The sequence below is a fragment of the Danio rerio genome, chromosome 17, assembly GCF_052040795.2.
Source record: "Danio rerio strain M-AB ecotype USA chromosome 17, GRCz13ab, whole genome shotgun sequence".
In the NCBI taxonomy this organism is placed as follows: Eukaryota; Metazoa; Chordata; class Actinopteri; order Cypriniformes; family Danionidae; genus Danio; species Danio rerio.
Window position 1 is genome coordinate 22,487,427 of NC_141037.1, and position 15,135 is coordinate 22,502,561.

General features: G+C 41.2%; 2 protein-coding genes across 2 annotated transcripts in view; one reads left to right on the forward strand and one right to left on the reverse strand.

The window, feature by feature from the left end:
- The window catches only part of LOC141378555 (uncharacterized), an 876,076-nt gene that overhangs the window by 671,370 nt on the left and 189,571 nt on the right, over window positions 1-15,135 (forward strand). The window lies entirely within an intron of this gene.
- abhd12 (abhydrolase domain containing 12, lysophospholipase) overlaps window positions 1-15,135 on the reverse strand; it is a 107,182-nt gene that overhangs the window by 71,966 nt on the left and 20,081 nt on the right.

Consider the following 15,135-nt stretch of genomic DNA (forward strand, 5'->3'; position numbering starts at 1 on the left):
AGTTACAAGCCAAACTACCTTCTGCCAGCAGGTGGCGCTATGACAGACTCAATTTTGTTATGTTGATGTGTTCAGGAGAGGAATATGATCAACCTTGTGAAGTATCAGGGAGATCGGACATTGTGTGGTTGAGTTATATGCATTTCCTGTTCCATGGCGAAGCGTTGAGGTTTGTCATGCCGCCACGGACACGCCCTTCTGCAAAATCTCTAGATCTTTACAATATATCATCGCTAGAGTTTTCAAATATCATCACTCAAATTTGGTGCTGATATAATAAAGTTTGCGGAAGGAGTATATTACAACGTAAAACATGTCATTTCCTGTGGCCAGCAGGTGGCGCTATAACTCTATCTGGATATCAGCATATAAACGTATTCAGGTCCGGACTGTTATCAAATGTGTGAATTTTGAGGCAGATCTGATAATGAATGCCTGAGTTATAATGACTTCCGGTTTTGTGGCGAATCGTTAAAGTTTGCGAGGCCGCCACAGACACGCCCATCGACAAAACCTCTAAAGCTTCACAATTTCACATCGCCAAGGCCTTTAGATGACAAAACCAAATTTTGGTGTCGATAGGATAAAATTCCTAGGAGGAGTTCGTTAAAATACAACGCCTGGAAATGGCAAAAATGCCACTTATTTGCCGCAGGAAGTTAAAAATATCCAACTTCCTGTTGGGTTTGAGATATGGCTCCAAGAGACTTTTTTGTATGTTTTGGCGTGTTTAAGGTGTGTGCCAATTTTCGTGCATGTGCGTGATTCGTGGATCGGGGGCTCGTCCGTTTAATTTTTCTAGGTGGCGCTGTCGAGTCAATTTGCCACGCCCACTTCAATATTGTTATGAGGATGTGTTCAGGAGAGAACTTTTATCAACCATGTGAAGTTTCAGGCAGATCGGACATTGTGTGCTTGAGTTATGAGGACTTCCTGTTCCATGGCGAAGCGTTGAGGTTTGTCATGCTGCCACGGACACGCCCCTCTGCGAAAACTCTAGATCTTCACAATATATCATCGTTAGGGCTTTCAGATAACACAACCCAAATTTGGTGCTGATACGAAAAAATTTGTGGGAGGAGTTTGTTACAATGTAAAACATGTCATTTCCTGTGGCCAGCAGGTGGCGCTATAACTGTATCTGGATATCGGCATGTAAACTTGTTCAGGTCAGGACTCTTATCAAACGTGTGAATTTTGAGGCAGATCGGATAATGCATGCCTGAGTTATAACGACTTCCTGTTTTGTGGCGAATCGTCAAAGTTTGCGAGACCGCCACGGACACGCCCATCGACGAAAACTCTAAAGCTTCGCAATTTAACATCGCCAAGGCCTTTAGATGTCAAAACCCAATTTTGGTGTCGATCGGATAAAATCCCTAGGAGGAGTTCGTTAAAATACGACGCCTGGAAATGGCAAAAACGCCACTTTTTTGCAGCAGGAAGTTAAAAATATCCGACTTCCTGTTGGGTTTGAGATATGGCTCCAAGAGACTTTTTCGTATGTTTTGGCGTGTTTGAGGTGTGTGCCAATTTTCGTGCATGTGCGTGATTCGTGGATCGGGGGCTCGTCCGTTTAATTTTTCTAGGTGGCGCTGTCGAGTCATTTTGCCACGCCCACTTCCAAGACCCATATCAACCTGCTATTTACACCGGGTTTGGTGTGTGTGCAAATTTTCATGAGTTTTCGGGCATGTTTAGACCCTCAAAAGTGCCCCGATAGGGGGCGGAATAATAATAATAATAATAATTAAAGCTGCAAGCAGCGATGATAGGGACCTCGCACCCGGGCTCACCGCCGCCCGGTGACCCTACGATGACAGAGAACAGCGAACAATAATAATTTAAGCCAATATATTTAAAAAATCTAAGAAAATCACATATTTATGCCAAACTTCCTCCTGTCAGCAGGTGGCGCTATAACTGTGACTCAAGATTGGCATGTAGATGTCTTCCAGAGAAGAATCTTATCAACCATGTGAAGTTTCAGGCACATGGGACATTGTGTGGCTGAGTTATCAGGCAAACTACCTTCTGCCAGCAGGTGGCGTTATGACTGACTCAATATTGTTATGTGGATGTGTTCAGGAGTGGACTTTTATCAACCATGTGAAGTTTCAGGCAGATCAGAGATTGTGTGGAGATTGTGTTATAAGACAAACTACCTTCTTCCAGCAGGTGGCGCTATTAAAGACTCAATATTATTATATAGATGTGCTAAGGCGAGGACTTTTATCAACCATGTGAGATTTTAGGCAGATCTGACATTGTATGGCCGAGTTACAAGCCAAACTTCCTTCTGCCAGCAGGTGGCGCTATGACTCAATATTATTATGTAGATGTGCTCAGGAGAGGACGTTTATCAATCATGTGAAGTTTCAGGCAGATCAGACATTGTGTGGTTCAGTTATAATAACTTCCTGTTCCATGGCGAAGCGTTGAGGTTTGTCATGCCGCCACAGACACGCCCCTCTGCAAAAACTCTAGATCTTCACAATATATCATCGCTAGAGCTTTCAGATGACACCACTCTATTTTGGTGCTGATACGGGAAAGTTTGTGGAAGGAGTTTGTTACTGTGTCAAACATGTCATTTCCTGTGGCCAGCAGGTGGCGCTATAACTGTAACTGGATATCGGCACGTAAACGTGTTCAGGTCAGGACTGCTATAAAATGTGTGAATTTTGAGGCAGATCGAATATTCCATGCCTGAGTTATAACAACTTCCTGTTTTGTGGTGAATCAAAGTTTGCGAGGCCGCCACGGACACGCCCATCGATGAAAACTCTAAAGCTTCGCAATTTAACATCACCAAGGCTTTAAGATGACAAAACCCAATTTTGGTGTCGATCGGATAAAATTCCTAGGAGGAGTTCGTTAAAATACAACGCCTGGAAATGGCAAAAGCGCCACTTTTTCGCCACAGGAAGTTAAAAATATCCGACTTCCTGTTGGGTTTGAGATATGGCTCCAAGAGACTTTTTCGTATGTTTTGCCATGTTTGAGGTGTGTGCCAATTTTTGTGCATGTGCGTGATTCGTAGATCGGGGGCTTGTCCGTTTAATTTTTCTAGGTGGCGCTGTCGAGTCATTTTGCCACGCCCACTTCAATATTGTTATGTGGATGTGTTCAAGAGATGACGTTTATCAACCATGTGAAGTTTCAGGCAGATCGGACATTGTGTGGTTGAGTTATAAGGACTTCCTGTTCCATGGCGAAGCGTTGAGGTTTGTCATACCGCCACGGACACGCCCCTCTGCGAAAACTCTAGATCTTCACAATATATCATCGCTAGAGCTTTCAGATAACACCACCCAATTTTGCTGCTTATACGATAAAATTTGTGGGAGGAGTTTATTACTCCGTAAATCATGTCATTTCCTGTGGCCAGCAGGTGGCGCTATAACTGTATCTGGATATCGGCATGTAAACGTGTTCAGGTCAGGACTGTTATCAAAGGTGTGAATTTTGAGGCAGATCGGATATTGCATGCCTGAGTTATAACGACTTCCTGTTTAGTGGCGAATCGTCAAAGTTTGTGAGGCCCCCACGGACACGCCCATCGGCGAAAACTCTAAAGCTTCGCAATTTAACATCGCCAAGGCCTTTAGATGACAAAATCTGATTTTGGTGTCGATCGAATAAAATCCCTAGGAGGAGTTCGTTAAAATACAACGCCTGGAAATGGCAAAATTGCCACTTTTTCACCGCAGGAAGTTAAAAATATCCGACTTCCTCTTGGGTTTGAGATATGGCTCCAAGAGACTTTTTCGTATGGTTTGGTGTGTTTGAGGTGTGTGCCAATTTTGGTGCATGTGCGTGATTCGTGTATCGGGGGCTCGTCCGTTTAATTTTTCTAGGTGGCGCTGTCGAGTCATTTTGCCACACCCACTTCCGAGACCCATATCAACCTGCTATTTACACCGCGTTTGGTGTGTGTGCATATTTTCATGAGTTTTCGGGCATGTTTAGACCCTCAAAAGTGCCCCGATAGGGGGCGGAATAATAATAATAATAATAATAAAAAACGGAGCAATTCCAATAGGGCCTACGCACCGTTTCGGTGCTCGGTCCCTAATTAAAGCTGCAAGCAGCGATGAAAGGGACCTCGCACCCGGGCTCACCGCCGCCCGGTGACCTTACGATGACAGAGAACAGCGAACAATAATAATTTAAGCCGATATATAAAAAAAAATCTAAGAAAATCACAGATTTATACCAAACTTCCACCTGTCAGCAGGTGGCGCTATAACTGTGACTTAAGATTGGCATGTAGATGTCTTCCGGAGAGGAATATTATCAACCATGTGAAGTTTCAGGCACATGGGACATTGTGTGGCTGAGTTATAAGCCAAACTACCTTCTGCCAGCAGGTGGCGTTATGACTGACTCAATATTGTTATGTGGATGTGTTCAGGAGCGGACTTTTATCAACCATGTGAAGTTTCAGGCAGATCTGAGATTGTGTGGAGATTGTGTTTTAAGACAAACTACATTCTGCCAGCAGGTGGCGCTATGACTGACTCAGTATTGTTATGTAGATGTGTTCAGGAGAGGACTTTTATCAATCATGTGAAGTTTCAGGCAGATCAGACATTGTGTGGTTGAGTTATAAGAAATTCCTGTTTCATGGCGAAGCGTTGAGGTTTGTCATGCCACCACAGACACGCCCCTCTGCAAAAACTCTAGATCTTTACAATATATCATCGCTAGAGCTTTCAGATGACACCACTCTATTTTGGTGCTGATACAGGAAAGTTTGTGGGAGGAGTTTGTTACAGTGTCAAACATGTTATTTCCTGTGGCCAGCAGGTGGCGCTATAACTGTAACTGGATATCGGCACGTAAACCTGATCAGGTCAGGACTGTTATTAAATGTGTGAATTTTGAGGCAGATCGAATATTGCATGCCAGAGTTATAAAGACTTCCTGTTTTGTGGCGAATCATCAAAGTTTGCGAGGCCGCCACGGACACGCCCATCGATGAAAACTCTAAAGCTTCGCAATATAACATCACCAAGGCTTTAAGATGACAAAACCCAATTTTGGTGTTTATCAGATAAAATCCCTAGGAGGAGTTCGTTAAAATACAACGTCTGAAAATGGCAAAAGCGCCACTTTTTCGCCACAGGAAGTTAAAAATATCCGACTTCCTGTTGGGTTTGAGATATGGCTCCAAGAGACTTTTTCATATTTTTTGCCATGTTTGAGGTGTGTGCCAATTTTTGTGCATGTGCGTGATTCGTAGATCGGGGGCTCGTCCGTTTAATTTTTCTAGGTGGCGCTGTCGAGTCATTTTGCCACGCCCACTTCAATATTGTTATGTGGATGTGTTCAAGAGATGACGTTTATCAACCATGTGAAGTTTCAGGCTGATCGGACATTGTGTGGTTGTGTTATAAGGACTTCCTGTTCCATGGTGAAGCGTTGAGGTTTGTCATACCGCCATGGACACGCCCCTCTGCGAAAACTCTAAATCTTCACAATATATCATCGCTAGAGCTTTCAGATAACACCACTCAATTTTGGTGTTGATACGATAAAATTTGTGGGAGGAGTTTGTAACTCCGTAAATCATGTCATTTCCTGTGGCCAGCAGGTGGCGCTATAACTATATCTGGATATTGGCATGTAAACGTATTCAGGTCAGGACGCTTATCAAGCGTGTGAATTTTGAGGCAGATCGGATAATGCATGCCTGAGTTATAACGACTTCCTCTTTTGTGGCGAATCGTCAAAGTTTGCGAGGCCGCCACGGACACGCCCATCGATGAAAACTCTAAAGCTTCGCAATTTAACATCGCCAAGGCCTTTAGATGACAAAACCCAATTTTGGTGTCGATCGGATAAAATCCCTAGGAGGAGTTCGTTAAAATACAACGCCTGGAAATGGCAAAAATGCCACTTTTTCGTCGCAGGAAGTCAAAAATATCCAACTTCCTGTTGGGTTTGAGATATGGCTCCAAGAGACTTTTTTGTATGTTTTGGCATGTTTGAGGTGTGGGCCAATTTTCGTGCATGTGCGTGATTCGTGGATCGGGGGCTTGTCCGTTTAATTTTTCTAGGTGGCGCTGTCGAGTCATTTTGCCACGCCCACTTCCGAAGACCATAAAAAACGTAAATTTTCGCCACTTCTGAGGTGTGTGCAAAGTTGCGTGAGTTTTCGGGCATGTTTAGCCCCTCAAAATCGCGATTCATTGGAGAGAAGAATAATAATAATAATTAAAGCTGCAAGCAGCGATGATAGGGACCTCGCACCCGGGCTCACCGCCGCCCGTTGGCCTCAGGATGACAGAGAACAGCGAACAATATTAATTTAAGCCGATTTATATAAAGAACCTGAGAAAATCACTCATTCATGCCAAACTTTCTCTTGTCAGCAGGTGGTGTTATGACTCTGACTCAAGATTTGCATGTAGATGCCTTCAGTAGAGGAATCTTATCAACCATGTGAATTTTCAGCCAGATCGGACATTGTTTGGCTGAGTTATATGTAATTTCCTGTTGCCAGCAGGTGGCGCTATGACTGTGACTCGATATTGGCATGTAGATGTCTTCAGGAGAGGATTTTAATCAACCATGTAAATTTTCAGGCTGGTCAGACTTTGTGTGGCTGAGTTATAAGCCAAACTACCTGTTTCCAGCAGGTGGCGCTATGACTGTGACTCAATATTGGCATGTAGATGTCTTCAGGAGAGGACTTTTATCAACCCTGTGAAGTTTCAGGCTGATTGGACATTGTGTGGCTGAGTTATAAGCAAAACTACCTTCTGTCACTAGGTGGCGCTATGACTGACTCAATATTGGCATTTAGATGTCTTCAGGAGAGAAATTTAATCAACCATGTGAAGTTTGAGGCAGATCAGACATTGTGTGGTGTAGTTATAAGGACTTCCTTTTTCATGGCGAAGCGTTGAGGTTTGTCATGCCACCACATACACGCCCCTCCGCGAAAACTCTAGATCTTCACAATATATCATCGCTTGAGCTTTCAGATACACAACCAACCAAATTTGGTGCTGATATGAAAACATTTGTGGGATGAGTTTATTACTTTGTAAATCATGACATTTTCTGTGGTCAGCAGGTGGCGCTATAACTGTATCTGGATATCGGCATGTAAACTTGTTCTGGTCTGGACTCTTATTAAACATTTGAATTTTGAGGCAGATCGTATAATGCATGCCTGAGTTATAATGACTTCCGGTTTTGTGGCGAATCGTTAAAGTTTGTGAGGCCGCCACGGACACGCCCATCGACAAAACCTCTAAAGCTTCGCAATTTAACATCGCCAAGGCCTTTAGATGACAAAACCCAATTTTGGTGTCGATCGGATAAAATCCCTAGGAGGAGTTCGTTAAAATACAACGCCTGGAAATGGCAAAAACGCCACTTTTTCACCGCAGGAAGTTAAAAATATCAGACTTCCTGTTGGGTTTGAGATATGGCTCCAAGAGACTTTTTCGTATGTTTTGGCTTGTTTGAGGTGTGTGCCGATTTTCGTGCATGTGCGTGATTCATATATCGGGGGCTCGTTCGTTTAATTTTTCTAGGTGGCGCTGTCGAGTCTATTTGCCACGCCCACTTCAATATTGTTATGTGGATGTGTTCAGGAGAGGACTTTTATCAACCATGTGAAGTTTCAGGCAGATCGGACATTGTGTGGTTGAGTTATAAAGCCTTCCTGGTCAATGGCGAAGCGTTGAGGTTTGTCATGCCGCCACAGACACGCCCCTCTCCGAAAACTCTAGATCTTCACAATATATCATCGCTAGAGCTTTTAGATAACACTACCCAATTTTGGTGCTGATGCGATAAAATTTGTGGGAGGAGTTTGTTACTCTGTAAAAACATGTCATTTCCTGTGGCCAGCAGGTGGCGCTGTAACTGTATCTGGATATCGGCATGTAAACGTGTTCAGGTCAGGACTGTTATTAAACGTGTGATTTTTGAGGCAGATCGGATGATGCATGCCTGAGTTATAACGACTTCCTGTTTTGTGGCGAATCGTCAAACTTTGCGAGGCCGCCACGGACACGCCCATCGACGAAAACTCTAAAGCTTCGCAATTTAACATTGCCACGGCCTTTAGATGACAAATGCCAATTTTGGTGTCGATCGGATAAAATCCCTAGGAGGAGTTCGTTAAAGTACAACGCCTGGAAATGGCAAAAACGCCACTTTTTCGCTGCAGGAAGTCAAAAATATCCGACTTCCTGTTGGGTTTGAGATATGGCTCCAAGAGACTTTTTCGTATGTTTTGGCATGTTTGAGGTGTGTGCCAATTTTCGTGCATGTGCGTGATTCGTAGATCGGGGGCTCATCCGTTTAATTTTTCTAGGTGGCGCTGTCGAGTCATTTTGCCACACCCACTTCCGAGACCCATAATAAACGTAAATTTTCGCCACTTCTGAGGCGTGTGCAAAGTTGCGTGAGTTTTCAGGCATGTTTAGCCCCTCTAAATCGCGATTCATTGGAGAGAAGAATAATAATAATAATAATAATAATAATAATAATAATAATAATAAACGGAGCAATTCCAATAGGGCCTACGCACCGTTTCGGTGCTCGGTCCCTAATAAACGGAGCAATTCCAATAGGGCCTTGCACCGTTCGGTGCTCGGTCCCTAATTAAAGCTGCAAGCAGCGATGATAGGGACCTCGCACCCGGGCTCACCGCCGCCCGGTGACCTTACGATGACAGAGAACAGCGAACAATAATAATTTAAGCCAATATATAAAAAAAGATCTAAGAAAATCACAGATTTATGCCAAACTTCCTCCTGTCAGCAGGTGGCGCTATAACTGTGACTTAAGATTGGCATGTAGATGTCTTCCGGAGAAGAATGTTATCAACCATGTGAAGTTTCAGGCACATGGGACATTGTGTGGCTGAGTTATAAGCCAAACTACCTTCTGCCAGCAGGTGGCGTTATGACTGACTCAATATTGTTATGGGGATGTGTTCAGGAGCCGACTTTTATCAACCATGTGAAGTTTCAGGCAGATCAGAGATTGTGTGGAGATTGTGTTTTAAGACAAACTACATCCTGCCAGCAGGTGGCGCTATGAAAGACTCAATATTATTATGTAGATGTGTTTAGGAGAGGACTTTCATCAACCATGTGACATTTTAGGCAGATCTGACATTGTGTGGCCGAGTTACAAGCCAAAATTTCTTCTGCCAGCAGGTGGCGCTATGACTGACTCAATATTGTTATGTGGATGTGTTCAGAAGAGGACTTTTATCAATCATGTGAAGTTTCAGGCAGATCAGACATTGTGTGGTTGAGTTATAAGAAATTCCTGTTCCATGGCGAAGCGTTGAGGTTTGTCATGCCACCACAGATACGCCCTTCTGCAAAAACTCTAGATCTTCACAATATATCATCGCTAGAGCTTTCAGATGACACCACTCTATTTTGGTGCTGATACGGGAAAGTTTGTGGAAGGAGTTTGTTACAGTGTCAAACATGACATTTCCTGTAGCCAGCAGGTGGCGCTATAACTGTAACTGGATATCGGCACGTAAACCTGTTCAGGTCAGGACTTTTATTAAATGTGTGAATTTTGAGGCAGATCGAATATTGCATGCCTGAGTTATAACGACTACCTGTCTTGTGGCGAATCATCAACGTTTGCGAGGCCGCCACGGACACGGCCATCGATGAAAACTCTAAAGCTTCGCAATTTAACATCACCAAGGCTTTAAGATGACAAAACCCAATTTTGGTGTCAATCAGATAAAATCCCTAGGAGGAGTTCGTTAAAATATAACGCCTAGAAATGGCAAAAACGCCACTTTTTCGCCGCAGGAAGTTAAAAATATCCGACTTCCTGTTGAGTTTGAGATATGGCTCCAAGAGACTTTTTCGTATGTTTTGGCATGTTTGAGGTGTGTGCCAATTTTCGTGCATGTGTGTGATTCGTGTATCGGGGGCTCGTCCGTTTAATTTTTCTAGGTGGCGCTGTCGAGTCATTTTGCCACGCCCACTTCAATATTGTTATGGGGATGTGTTCAAGAGATGACGTTTATCAACCATGTGAAGTTTCAGGCTGATTGGACATTTTGTGGCTGAGTTATAAGGACTTCCTGTTCCATGGCGAAGCGTTGAGGTTTGTCATGCCACCACGGACACGCCCCTCTGTGAAAACTCTAGATCTTCACAATATATCATCACCAGAGCTTTCAGATAACACCACCCAATTTTGGTGCTGATACGATAAAACTTGTGGGAGGAGTTTGTTACTCCGTAAATCATGTCATTTCCTGTGGCCAGCAGGTGGCGCCGTAACTGTATCTGGATATCGGCATGTAAATGTGTTCAGGTCAGGACTCTTATCAAGCGTGTTAGTTTTGAGGCAGATCGGATAATGCATGCCTGAGTTATAACGGCTTCCTGTTTCGTGGCGAATCGTCAAAGTTTGCGAGGCCGCCACGGACACGCCCATCGACGAAAACTCTAAAGCTTCGCAATTTAACATCGCCAAGGCCTTTAGATGACAAAACCCAATTTTGGTGTCGATCGGATAAAATCTCTAGGAGGAGTTCGTTAAAATACAACGCCTGGAAATGGCAAAAACGCCACTTTTTCGCCACAGGAAGTTAAAAATATCCGACTTCCTGTTGGGTTTGAGATATGGCTCCAAGAGACTTTTTCGTATGTTTTGGTGTGTTTGAGGTGTGTGTCAATTTTCGTGCACGTGCGTGATTCGTGGATCGGGGGCTCGTCCGTTTAATTTTTCTAGGTGGCGCTGTTGAGTCATTTTGCCACGCCCACTTCCGAAGCCCATAATAAACGTAAATTTTCACCACTTCTGAGGCGTGTGCAAAGTTGTGTGAGTTTTCGGGCATGTTTAGCCCCTCAAAACCGTGATTCATTCCGGACGAGAATAATAATAATAATAATAATAATAATAATAAACGGAGCAATTCCAATAGGGCCTACGCACCGTTTCGGTGCTCGGTCCCTAAAAACGGAGCAATTCCAATAGGGCCTACGCACCGTTTCGGTGCTCGGTCCCTAATAAACAGAGCAATTCCAATAGGGCCTACGCACCGTTTCGGTGCTCGGTCCCTAAATATGTTTGCAGATACAGGGTACATGCAGGAATCCTAGAGGTTATTTCAATACCTTTTTAAGACTTTCAAGACCTTCTCAGAATATTTTAAGTCCACCTTGCCATTTCCAAGTTCTAACCAGTATCAAATCTTTAACTTAAACAGTTGAAGGTAAATCAATAGAGCACAACTATGCAACAGATCTCAGATAAGCTCGGAAGAAACAAAGCTTGAAAGAATAAATTACACGGTTGTTTTCAGCGACAGGTTTCAGCCATTGTTGTTTAAACTCGTCTTTCTCCAACCAGGAGTATGTAAACTTGCATTATCCCATTTTGCTGTCTGTTTCACTTCATGGTTTCGCTACATGTGGAGAGCGTCACATCACCTTCCAGCGTTTGTCGCAAATTACGTGACTTCACCCAGATAGAGGAGCTTGGCCGGATGGACAACGCTTGAACAAAATTTAAGACCTCGTAAAAACACTATTATGACTTTTTAATACCTTTTAAGGACCTTAATTTTCTCATAATTGATTTATCAACTTTTAATAGTTTTTAAGACCCCGTAGACACCCTGAAATATTTAACAAACATGCCAAGTGAACATAATTGTTTATCTGAAAAACAGTGCTGGAGTCAATTATTCTTCTTTAAAAATGTGTTTTCTATGCTGGAGCGCTGTCTTTGTTTTGGTTATTTTAACCTGCCCACTCTCAGTTAAGCAAATTATATTTCAGCACCCCAGGTTGTCTTCGTGGAAAATCACATATTTCATTCATTCATTCAGAAAAGCTCTAAAAGCATGCGCCAGTGACTGAAATGAACCTCTGGTGGACAGTAGCAGATTGCAAAATGAGATGCAGATTAAAAGTTCTACATGAGGTTATTAATTAACAAATAATATAAATATTATGAACATAAACATTAGGTGAGCAGGTTACATTGTAACCCTGTGTCCTAACAACACGCTATCTGCAACAGACAAATCACGACCGCCGTTCAGAAGTACATAAAAGTCCACTCACTCAGGAAAAGGTTAGGTTTATAATCGAATTAATACATTTTAAACTTCTTTAACAGTATTGAATGTTGATGCTGTATCACTGAAATGTGTTGGTTTGCATTATTTCACAGTTCTAAAGTTCAATTTAAAAGGTTTTTTTATTATTATTTTCAAGATCTGAGGTGAACGATCTGCTGCTGCTTTCAGTATATGACAATAAATGTCAAGTTAAATGGCATTCAAATTCACATTGTTAGCTTTTAACACTAATCATGTCAGCAAGTTTTCTGTTGTTCAGCGGAAAGAAATAGAAGCTGTTTCTAATATTTCAATTCGAGGAGTTGGTTAGAACAAAAACTCCTTTTAATAAGGATACTAATCCTTCTATCAGGTGCCGATGCTTTTATTTAGAACAGCCTTGTTGGTACTCAATCTGGCAACCTGCGCTTGCATTTGTTTTAATCCAGGAATGCAATACCTAGTTCAACCACTGGGTGTCAAATTTACATTGTGCACCTTTAAATGCCACTTTCAGTCAAATATGCTGTTTTTTGTTTTGTTATCGAGGGATTCACAAATGAATGCTGTTTTCACTGTATTATAAATCAGTTAAACACAGTCTTGGTGAACATAACAGTACCTTTCAAAAACATTATAAAAGTACTGACACCAAACTGTGTGATATAACCCATCAGAGAGCTACAAATAAACCAGGACAAGACTGACAATCAAAACTATTGTATCCTAAAAATTTCTAAAATCATATATCCAGTGTGCGTGACTGAATGTGTCTAAAGAGTTGTTCATCACATGCTGATTATTTCACAGGGGAAAAAGTCAGTGTAATAATCTCCTTGGATACTACAGTCCCCTTGAGGCTAAATGTCCTAAGCTTGTCCTTTCAATATATTTTATACTGTACGCAGCAGCAGAAATTAATGGAAACTGGCTCGCCAAGGTACAGTATTGAATTCAAACATCAACAGAAAATAATGACAGCTGGTAGATGGTGGCTCCACTGGGATATTCTAAAAAATGCAAATGTGTAATGACTGTTCTAAATAAACATTTAGTTAATATAAAATAACATTCAAAAAAATTAATAAAAGGTTATAGTTAGGCCTAAATAATGACAAGTATATATGATCACAAATGCTTGTAAACTCGCTTAAAGAGACAGTTTATTCGAAAATGAAAATTCTGCCATCATTTGCTTACACAGTGGTCCCTCGTTAATCACGGGAGTTATGTTCTAAAAATAGCCTGGAATGGATGAAATCCACGAAGCAGTCTGCTTACTTTTTACAATTTTTAAAGCTGTAAGACTTCTTACTACACTCTTTATACACTCAGGTATTTTCACACATTTCTCTCGTTTAAACACTCGCAGCACTTTTACCTTCCTTTAGCACTGGGGTCTCAAACTGCCGGCCCGCGGGCCATTTGATTCTAATGTTATCATTCAATACATAATTATATATTCCTCCTCTTTGTTGTAATTTTACAAAGAAAGAAAGATATTGAGAAAAACAATTGCCAGTAAAAAGTTAACCAATCTGCTTTCTGTTGTTCTTGCGCTATCTGTTAAACTTTTGGTTGGGCAACAATTGATTGGGACAGAAAAATAAAAATAATTATTATGTTTATTATTCAATTGTAGTATTTTCATAGCAATTAAAACTACTTTTTCCATATGTACAATAAGAAACAAAAAGGAGCTTTGACTGCATATACTGATGAATGTCTGAGTGAACCTTATACATCAGCTTTACACTTTTTTGTTGTGCTTGAATGTTAAAGCGGCCCTCCTATGAATTGTCAGTCACTGATATAACCCCCGACAATTTGAGTTTGAGACCCCTGCTTTAGCATGCCCAAAAGTCCAACTTTTTGTGCGATGGTTAGCATCTTCGTCTGCCTTTTGGGTGCTACCGTTGATGGTGCAGAATGTTTTATTGACATTGTGGGCTTTGTTGGGGATAAAACTTGCAAACATACAGTACAGCACTTTATTTAACAAGATTTACGTAAATTTTCCATGCTGAACACATCCTGTACTGTACTGGAGACACAGTATGGAGGAGATTGATCGACAATGGTCTACAGCAAATCAGGACGCAGAACGCAATGCGCTGTAAAAAAAAGCATGTCAAATTGCAAAAAAACCTGCGAGACCGCAAAAGGTGATACGCATTATGGTGAGGGACCACTGTATTCCAGTTGTTCTAAACCAATTTAAGTTTCTTTTTTCAGCTGAAGACAAAGGATACTGAATAATGTTGGAAAAAATGACTATTCTCTTTCATATTGTTCCTACTTGGGATTTCAATGGCTACTTTCCCCCCAACATTCTTCAAAATATATTGTTTTATGTTTAACAAAATAAAGAAATTTATAAAAACTAAGAAACACTTAATTGTGAGAAAAATGGTGAACTATGCTTTTAAATGCTCAATTTTCAAACACTGACATAATTAACAACATAAAAAAAAAAAAAACATACTAAATAGTTCCAAAATATGGCTGCATGATACTGGAAAAAATGACACTGCGATATTTAGTTTTTCTACAAAGTTTGTTTACCTGAAAAGAGTTTGCTATTTTGGAATGATTGGGATTATTTTGTGTAAGAGAGTTTCCCTGTGTAAATAAAATACAATTAGTCATTGTTAAACCTACAAACAATGCAGTTTCTTGTGTTTGATTTCTTTAAAATTGCTTGAATTAGGGCTGAATATATCGCTTGAGCATAGAAATTGCAATGTATGTATCTGCAATAGTCACATTGATTATGGAGGAAATCGCAGGATTTGATTATATATTCAAGGATAAATATATTATGAAAAATTTATTTAAAGAAAATAAATAAACTATTTATACCGTGATAACCTTGTTATTATACGTTTAATTGTTCAATTTTTATATTTCAATGCTGTTGGACTTCACTTTTTGCTCTGTCGTTTTTATCTAAGCTTGTAATTTATTATTATTTATGCAGATGCACTGCATAGAAAAAGGCTTGGTCACCTCTGTCGATCTAATTAATGAAATCTTTTCAAAAAGAGCTA